Consider the following 9914-nt stretch of genomic DNA (forward strand, 5'->3'; position numbering starts at 1 on the left):
GTTGATGGGGGCCTTTTTGAGGAATTTGAAATTGGCCTGGTTGCAATATTATTATTATTATTATTATTATTATTATTATTATTATTATTATGAATAATAATACCGAAGAAATATAATAATAATAATATAGTAGTCTCATATAATATTGTTGTTGTGTGTTTTTAAAGAGAAGTGAATACTACCGCTGCTACTACTATGACTAATACTACTACTATAAAAGGAGAGAACATTACCATTCCCTTAACAAAGATGGTCCCGGTGGCCTTCAACACATATACGGTTAAGGCTTTGCCACTTACTTTGTGGCATCTCTAACCAACTACTACTACTACTACTACTACTATATACTACTACTAATAATAATAATAATAATAATAATAATAATAATAATAATAATAATAATAATAATAATAATAATAATAATAATAATAATAATAATAATAATAATAATAAAACAATCCTGTCTGTGTGGATATCAGATTCCATACAAAAAAGAGAAAAAAAAAGAAGAAATAACTGTAAGACGTTTAATGCCAAGGCCAGTTGTGTCTATGGAAAGCAGACTATACGTGTATGAGTGATAAAAGGTTTCTGTATGACCCGATGGTTCATTTTGTCTTGGTTCCATTGAGGTGCTAATACATATTCATTTCCCGGTGGAGCTTTATGACAAAACAAAGCCTTTTCTGCCTACCTGACATTCTGGGTTCATTGTGCGGTAAAAGTAATACATTTATCTGAGTAAACAGGAAGAGGGAATATTTATCTAAAAATGAATCTATCTATGGGTGTAGGAGCTAATATATATGTACATTTATTGAAAATTGCAGTCCATGCCTGTAATAGTTTCTGTTGCATAAAATTTTAAACAATCACACACACACACACACACACACACACACACACACACACACACACACACACACACACACCCATGAAGGAGCATTACGCGACAGCTCAATGTCCTGACCTTCAAGCTAATTGTGAGAAGCAACTTCATCCTTCACCTGCTAACCAGGACACCTTATATAATGGAATTAAATTCCCACAGGAAAGCCAACAGCACCTGAGTCATACATCATTGTAACAGAGCCCTGATTGCTGATTGTTTACTGTCTCTGTAGCTAAGCTGGTTGAGACATAAATTAGATGTGTCTATTGAATTAATCTAAAAGGTGACATGTACAAATACTCCAAGGTTGTCAATATTAACATTTCTAGTAGTGCATGTGAGTCTGTTTTAATTTATTCCTGTATTTAAAGTGGTTTAAGCTGAAGAGTCCATTCATCTTACCTGCTGTGCGCTTTTGTTCACAATACAGGTCTCCGGTGTGCAGACTTGAAAGAAACCCACTACATCAAACTAAATATTTTAAAACAAAATAGCTGGTAATGCAACAGCTGAATGAAAGTGCCCAGTTTGCTTGTATTACTTTCAGGTTGTACTGTTTCGCTTGCTAGGTCATTTCACCTCAGCTATGTCAATTATGGATTCGGCTGGTTGGTGTTGAAGGGGTTCACTCTCTTGATGCATGATTGTCTTAACCCTTTTAGACCTGAATTATCTTCTTCGAGCTGAAGAATCAACTCCTTTTTTGAGAATACATGAGACCAGGACACATTTTTTTTCTTCATATATTTATATGCTACCTGAGACTGAGACCTAGGTGTCCCATAAGGCTCCAACATGATTTCCCACGCTATATGTTAGCATACACTGCTAAGACAAGGCGTGACCTTCAGAAATGAAAGGCTTAAAATTGCAAATAGATTCTATTCTTTAAAATGAAAATACCTGATTGCTTTATGTATGTGGTTTGCAGAAATATTCACCCCCTACCAATGACTTTGACTGGGCCTCTCAAGAATATTAATTCTCTTCTTGTTCAACAACTCCAATATGACTTTGGCTTTGTACTGCTGAAATGTTAATTTCCTCCCCAGTTTCAGTGTACTGTACCTGTACTTTGCACCATGCATTCTCCCTTCTATCCTGACAAGCTTCTCAGTCCCTGCTGAAGAGAAGTATCCCCAAAACATGATGCTGCCACCACTATGCTTGACAGTTGGGATGGTCTTGACTGGGTGATGTGCAGCGTTGGGCTTGCGCCAGACGTAACACTTGGAATTTAGACCGAAAAAGTTAAATGTTTGTCTCGTCTGACCACAAAACCTTTTTCCACACGTTTGCAGTATCATCTACATGCTTTTTCACAAACTCCATATGTGCTTTAAGATGAGGCTTTTTGAGTAATGGCTTTTTTCTTGCTAGCCATCCACACAGGCCAGCTTTGTGTAGGGATCAGATTATTGTTGATGTGGAAACATTGACTCCCATCTCAGACACAGAAATATGCAGATCTCTCAAGGTCATTGTTGGCTTTAGAGTGACATTCTGAACCAGTTTCCTGCTTGCCGAGCTGCTCAGTTTGGGAGGGTGACCTGATCTGGGTAGTGTCTGGGTGGTATGATGCATCTTCCACTTCTTAATAATGTCTCTACCACTTTATCCCTCCTTGGTCTTCATGGTTGCTTTGATGGATCACCATGTGAGTTGCAGCTTGAAAGTCTTTATATACCTGAGGGAAATTATTTACAAGTTAAACCACTTTTGAGTACACACAGGCTAAAACCATTTCACTAATTTTGTGACCTTTCAAACAAATAATTTGTACCTGGGCTGATTTAGGGCTACAGTAGCAAAGGGGTTGAATACTTATGCTTAATACTTAATACTTACTTAATCTGTTTTTCTCTGTAAATCTTACTTATTTATATTCTATATGCATTTTTTAACTTTTATCAGTGTGGAGTAGTTTGGTAGATTCTAAAGTCTAATTTGAAAGCGTCGTGAAGTACACTCAGGTGCCAACAAAATGTGAAAACTTTGCAGGGGTGTGAATACTTCTGCAAACCACTGTATAGGAGGGTGATGCTAAAATGGCAGAACCTCTGTTGAGCCCTCTTGACGTGTTATGGGCTATTCGACGAAACACTGAGGACAGAAGGTGTCCACTTAAGTCGAAAGCGTTCCACAGGGATGCTAGCCCATGCTGACCATTGCTTCCCACGGTTTTGTCAAGATGGCTGGTAGTGGATCTCTACTCTAAATACCTTGTTCCATCTCATCCCACAGATGCTCGCTTGAATTGATAGCTGGTGACTGAGCAGACCAATGCAGTAAGCTAAATTCACTGTCATGTTCATGGAACCATTTCTGGACAATCCTAGCCTTGTTGCGTGGGGCATTATCCTGCTGAAAAAATCCATTAGCAGATGAATACACTGCTGCTATGAAGGGATGCACCTGATTGGCAATGATGTTCAGATATCCTGTGGCATTCAAACTTTGCTCCACTTTTATCAAGGGGCCCAATGTGTGCCATGAAAAGACACCCCACACAATCACACCACCACCACCAGCCTGCAATGTTGGCACGTGACATGATGGATACATGTACTCTATATGGATACATGTTTTCTCTATACTCTAGTCCTCCCATTCATCAGACCAGGCAATGTTTTTCCAATCCTCCAGTGTCCAGTGTTTTTGTTCCTTAGTCCACTGCAACAGCAGTTTCTTGTGTTTTGCTGAAAGAAGTGGAACTCTGTTAGGTTGTCAGCTGCCATACCCCATTCGTATTAAGGTACGATAAGCTGTGCATTTTTATTATGGGTCATCAATGTTGTACTGGACTGTCAGTTGACTAACTGTAACCCATCTGTTGCTTTGTGTCAGCCTCTTTTGGCCTGTTTAATCAATGAGCCATGTGTCCTTTGGATGTCCTTTGGGTGGTGGACCATCCTTGATACACTCAGGAAACTGTTGAGCGTGAAAAATCCAGCAGCGTTGCAGTTCTTGGCACACTCAAACTGGCTCGTCTGGCAACTACTCATACCCTGTTCAAAGGCACTTAAATCTTTTGTCTTGCCCATTTACAAAACTGCAAAATATCTAACACCGCATCTTTTTAGTATTTGACTTGCAAAAGCAGGATTCAAGACCTCTCCACACTACATACTATTTTTATTTTTATATTCTATTTTTTAATATATAATCTTTTTCTCAATAAAAACTTCCAAAAAACTTCCACTTAACAGTGTGTTGTATGGTGGGTAGATAAGTGGGAAAAAATCATCATTTAAATGTATGAAACTCTGAGGCACTGACACAACAAAATGTGAAAAACATTCAAGGGGGTGTAGACTTTCTATAGGCACTGTACATCTCTGATTTATATTCTATATTTTTGTTTATTTATTGTGTTACACACATAAAAGAGTTTCCCAATTATGTCTGCAATACAGTATGTATCTTAAGGTAAGTAATATGTTTTGTACTTGGTTAAATGTTTTAGTTAAAGATCATATCTTTTTAAGTATGATACAAGACATAATATAAGATTAAAACAAGGCCACTTTTTCCATAACACACATATTATATTTAATTAAACACAATATTTTGGACTATAAATCCATAAAGCTTACTGGTATATTAAATCATGTACTAGTGTAATACAAATTTTAAAAGGGTTTCCTGATTTGACCTACCTATTCCATAAAAGCAAGCAGTTTACTGACAAAATATTTAATAAAGTCTGTTTAAACACCGCTTATCTATTTAAATGTTGGTGTCTGAATTGTAAACATTTATGTGAGGATAATATCATTTTATCATCCTGTCAGTTTTCACCAGGTTAGAGAAGATAGTAAACTGTTGACACATGTATAAAAGGGCAATCAGACTCCTTCTAAAACTTGTTGCATATATATATATATATATATATATATATATATATATATATATATATATATATATATAGTGATGGAGTGTACATTCCAGAGCAATCTTGGTCAGCCGTGAGGCCGTGGCTGTAAGGAATGCACACTCCATCTACGAAACGGTGAGAGAACGAAGAGAGAACAGAGAACTGTAACAGTGAAAAGGAGACTTTGTTTTGAGGGTAAGCAGAATTAGCCTGCCCCTGTTTAGTTTAAAGGGAAAAATAATAAGGGTTTAGTTTACCCGAGAACAGGGTAGGTTTTGTTTGTTTTCTGTTTGTTTGTTTTTTCTTTCAAATAAGAATCATATTCTACAAACAAACATCAGACATGTAAATGCTACAAATATCTTGCTCTGGAGAAACAGGTGGTAAAGCAAGCCCAGTATCCATTAGAATTAGAAAGGAATGACTAATTTGTTACATTCCTGAGTGTCTTGAGGCACACTGATTGGTTTATTCAATCTTTCCAGAACCGTTGTCATAGAATTACTTCGTTTTGTATTCCGATTTCCACAAGCGCACCTCATCGCTTCGAAATGACATGTAAACAAACGGCGACACGCTGCAGTTTTGCTTGCTACAAAAAGATGGAAATTGTTCTTGCTCCTGATAAAAACCTGAATCAAACACAAGTCAACATGCACTCGCCCATTGCTTTTCTCTTACTTATTCTGTTAATATCATATGTTGATGTATGTGAATCATGACAAGTGATATGTATTTATTTATTGATTCATATTCTGTCTGGTGGCTAACTCTGTCTTAAAGAACATTTCACCTAAGAGAACACTTTGCTTGCTTCCCGGGGGGGGGGGGGGGGGGGGGGGGGGGGGGGGGGGGGGGGGGGGGGGGGGGGGGGGGGGGTTCTCTTAGCCAGAGGCTAATGTATAGAATCTTGTCATGCTTATTGTCCCTCCTTCAGATATTTTATTTGTATATAATGTAGTCTAATGGGAAACCGAGGGAGGCTGGGCTCCCTTTTTCCATTTAAAATGTGATGGCCCACAGGGTTCAGCTTTGTGAACACCAAGTTGCTTTAATTGCCATCTGTCAATAACATTGAAACCAGGTGCATTTAAAGCACCTCTCTTTGTAGGCCATGCCATGTTTTGATTGTATATTTTGATACAGTATTCATAAAAACAACACAATTAAATAAATACATTTCTATAATGATACATGTCCCAGGTTAACAGCTTGAAAAGAAAACACACTGGAGGAGTGTGTTAATGATGAAGGCCTTCATATGTACTTCAAATGAGGGCGGGTACTATAAATGTCTATTTAAAGCCAGCTACAGCGTGGAACCATCACAGGTCACTGTTGTTGTCTTCGTACTATGCATAAAACACGTCACAAATCAGTCGCTAACTTTGTTACCAGTGATCTTTTTTATTCTCTTTATTAACTTAACAAAGTTAAAGGCTCATTCATACCCTTTCATGATTTGCTTCTACCCAGATGGTTAGGATTCAATTTAAAAATTGCCTTTGTATGTAACTTAATAAAATTGTTGTTCAGGGACCACAGGAAGTATTCTACTGCAGTTTATGCCTTTAAAAGCAAATAATCACATAGATTGAGATAATTTGCACAAAGGGATGAGTTACACCTTTGTTTTTCAAAGACTTTTCACCTCAATGCCTAGCTGCTCTCTTATTTTGGATTAACTCTTCTTTATCAAAAACAGAGCAGTGCACATAAGTAATTTATAACTAGTGAAGGTAATTAAGAAATTGATATCAATCATGCAAAAGAACATGTTTAATGTTTTACAGGTGTCTGCTTGAACTGAGCAGGTGCCTGGCCGGTAAAATCTGCTGTAGCATGATCAGAAGAAACAATCCTGCCAGCTTTGCTTTACTAACCCCCTGGAATCCCCAGCCAGGGCAGTTTGAGTTTTTCATTTCCACTGGGATGGTTTGTTGTGGCTATTACTCTATGGATTTATGAGATGCACAGAAAAAATGCCTCTTTTTTAATATTGTACCCTGTTTAGTCAATTCTTTTCCATGTGAACACTGTGGTGTAAACATTCCAAGCCCAGAGGACATAATTAAATAATTGTCGTTATTAAACATGATACAGTGAAAAAATGGAAAAATCTGGTAAAAAAAAAAACCCAAAAAAACAGATATGAACAACAACAAGTTCTCCCGTTGGTCCTTCTCACGTATTAGTGTCTGGACTGATCAGCAACTTTGGAATCCTCCTGCCTTCCAGTGCTTGTCATTGCTTTGAAATGTTGTTCCTCAACTAGATAATACTGGTTACAAGCCTGCTTCACACGCTATATGAATAATGAACACATCCTTGTATTTTAAAGAGGACTTTAACCCAGATTAACTATATTGAATATTGAATATTGGAACCCATGGTATGCCTTTTATAATATGCTTCAAAAATGTCTGACAACATATCTTTCATCTGATGCATGTGTAAGTCATAATTATTGGGTTACAACCTGGTGCTATGGAATCAATAAGAGGGATTAAAATTTGTCTGATTGGCCTTTGGAAATAAGTAAATATTACACTATGTAACACAATTTTTGTTCCTGGGTAGTAAGTGTCATTTCCTAATTGCTTATGCCTCAAAAGTATAGAACATGGCTATTATTCCCCACAAACTTTGCTTTTGTGACCAGGACAGTGATATTTTGAAATTTACCTATTTCCAATGAGAAAACGGGTGAATTTGTGTTTTTCGTTCACATAAAGTCAGAAAAAAACAACATATAAATCCAAATTAACATGCATTTATACTAAAGTAATACAAAAATGACTACAAAAGATTTAGAAGTGAGTAGTTTTTTTAGATTTACAATTATACTGTAAATCACTTTCATGAATCAGCCCCCAAATGTAGTCTCCCATCATGTTCTCGTTATACTGTCCTTGGTAGCGGCGTTCAAAGTCCAGTATATCCTGGTGGAAGCGTTCGCCTTGCTCCTCCTAGTACGCTCCCATGTTCTCCTTGAATCTATCAAGATGAGCATCAAGGATACGGACTTTGAGGGACATCCTACAGCCCATTGTGCCGTAGTTCTTCACCAGAGTTTCAACCAGCTCCACATAGTTTTCGGCCTTGCGATTGCCCAGGAAGCCCCGAACCACTGCGACAAAGCTGTTCCAAGCCACTTTCTCCTTACTAGTGAGCTTTTTGGGGAATTCATTGCACTCCAGGATCTTCTTTATCTGTGGTCCGACGAAGACACCAGCTTTGACCTTTGCCTCAGACAGCTTAGGGAAGAAGTCTTGAAGGTACTTGAAGGCTGCCGACTCCTTATCTAGAGCTCTGACAAATTGTTTCATAAGGCCCAATTTGATATGCAGTGGTGGCATCAGCACCTTCCGGGGGTCCACCAGTGGCTCCCACTTGACGTTGTTCCTCCCCACAGAGAACTCGGTCCGCTGTGGCCAGTCCTGCCTGTGGTAGTGCACCTTGGTGTCCCTGCTGTCCCAAAGGCAAAGATAGCAGGGAAACTTGGTAAAACCACCTTGGAGACCCATAAGGAATGCCACCATTGCAGCCTCTTGATGCCATCTCAGAAAAATGCAGATATGTATCCACTTAGGCAGCTGGAACTAAACTGAACTGGTGGGCTTAAGGCCTCTGTATTTATACTACTATTTATATTACTGGAAAGTTCTAGAAGTTACTCCAAGTTTACTCAGCACTGAGTTTATCTGGAATGTTCTGGAAAATGGGTAAATTTAAAAATATCACTGTCCTGGTCACAAAAGCAAAGTTTGTGGGGAATAATAGCCATTTTCTATACTTTTGAGGCATAAGCAATTAGGAAATAACACTTACTACCCAGGAACCAAAAAAAATAAAAAAATTTGTTACACAGTGTTATTAATGGGATGGAAAAGGTTAACTACAGACAGAACAGATTTGACCAGTTTGAAAAATCAGACATTGCTTTGTCTTCAAATCCATTATTTATCCATTAATTAGAAATCTGATTCCCTGGAGATTTCTTAAGAATGTAGTTATAAAACAATTATGGTGTATAGCTTTAGAGATACAGTACCTGGAAACATACTGCAAATATCATCAAATAATAATGAATCACAGGAGGTATCCATCAATGATTGCCCCATGTAATTTTTATACTGCTCCCATTGTAAAATATTAACTTTGCTCAGTCTTGCTCAGAGATGGTCTCAAAGGTTAAATATGCCATTGACTTTAGTTAACATATCCACAATGGCAGAAACAGTAATACATAATGATTAACATTATTTGACATTATGTGTGTATCAGCTGAAAGTGTAACATATTGCATTCTTCAGCTAGTGTGACCTCTGCTATATCCCCAGAGCCCTCTCTCACTTTGGAGGTATGATGGTGCAATATGAAAAACTGACTAGTGAACAGATTTAATACAGATGCAATAAACAAAAGATTACTAAATGCAAGAGTGCGCCAGGTAATTAAATATATGAAAGTGACATGTACAGTGCATGTTCAGTATCTGTCCAAATGTAGCCCAAAAGCCTAAATTCTTACATTATATACATATATGCACACACTTTAAACTAACATGTTTCTGTAATTAATGGAGCGTGTAATAAACAGGGAACAAAACAAAATGTAAAAATCTCTAAAAGCTTGAAAACAGTTTGATAGGAGCCCTCTTGATTAATGGTTTGAGGGCACACATTGCTCCCTCCACAGGCCCCCTGCTTTCTGTGACGCAAGTTGAAATCAATGGGATTGGATCAGGCATTTAAAGTTGCTCTGGTATTCTGGGAAATCAACCAAATTAAATCAGGAGAGATCCCTCTGAGCCATGGACAACTGCCAGGTGTGTAGCCGAGGTATTCTAAACTCGCTTTACTGCTTCCATTCATAGCTGGCCGAATCTATTAAGGTCTTTCAATGAGTTCAGTATACCTGGATTACCATATCACTTTTCCGGATGGTTACAAGAACAGTTTTAGTCCCATATGTTGATGTGTTAATAATTAGCAGAGAAGCACTGTAGTGTTTTGCTTGCAGGACCCCTCTCCACAAGGGCAGACAATCCAGTCCACAAAATAGAAGAACAAAAAATGTTATCAGTAGGTTACAGGGCATTAGACACAACAGTACATTGCTCTGAAACTGTACAATCTAGAA

At 37.8% G+C, this 9914-nt stretch overlaps 1 pseudogene; it reads left to right on the top strand.

Annotated features, from left to right (window-relative positions):
- Positions 1 to 206: 206 nt before the first annotated feature.
- On the top strand, positions 207 to 327 carry LOC121325080 (annotated as a pseudogene).
- Positions 328 to 9914: the final 9587 nt, after the last annotated feature.

Source organism: Polyodon spathula, chromosome 12 (genome assembly GCF_017654505.1).
Source record: "Polyodon spathula isolate WHYD16114869_AA chromosome 12, ASM1765450v1, whole genome shotgun sequence".
NCBI classification, from domain to species: Eukaryota; Metazoa; Chordata; class Actinopteri; order Acipenseriformes; family Polyodontidae; genus Polyodon; species Polyodon spathula.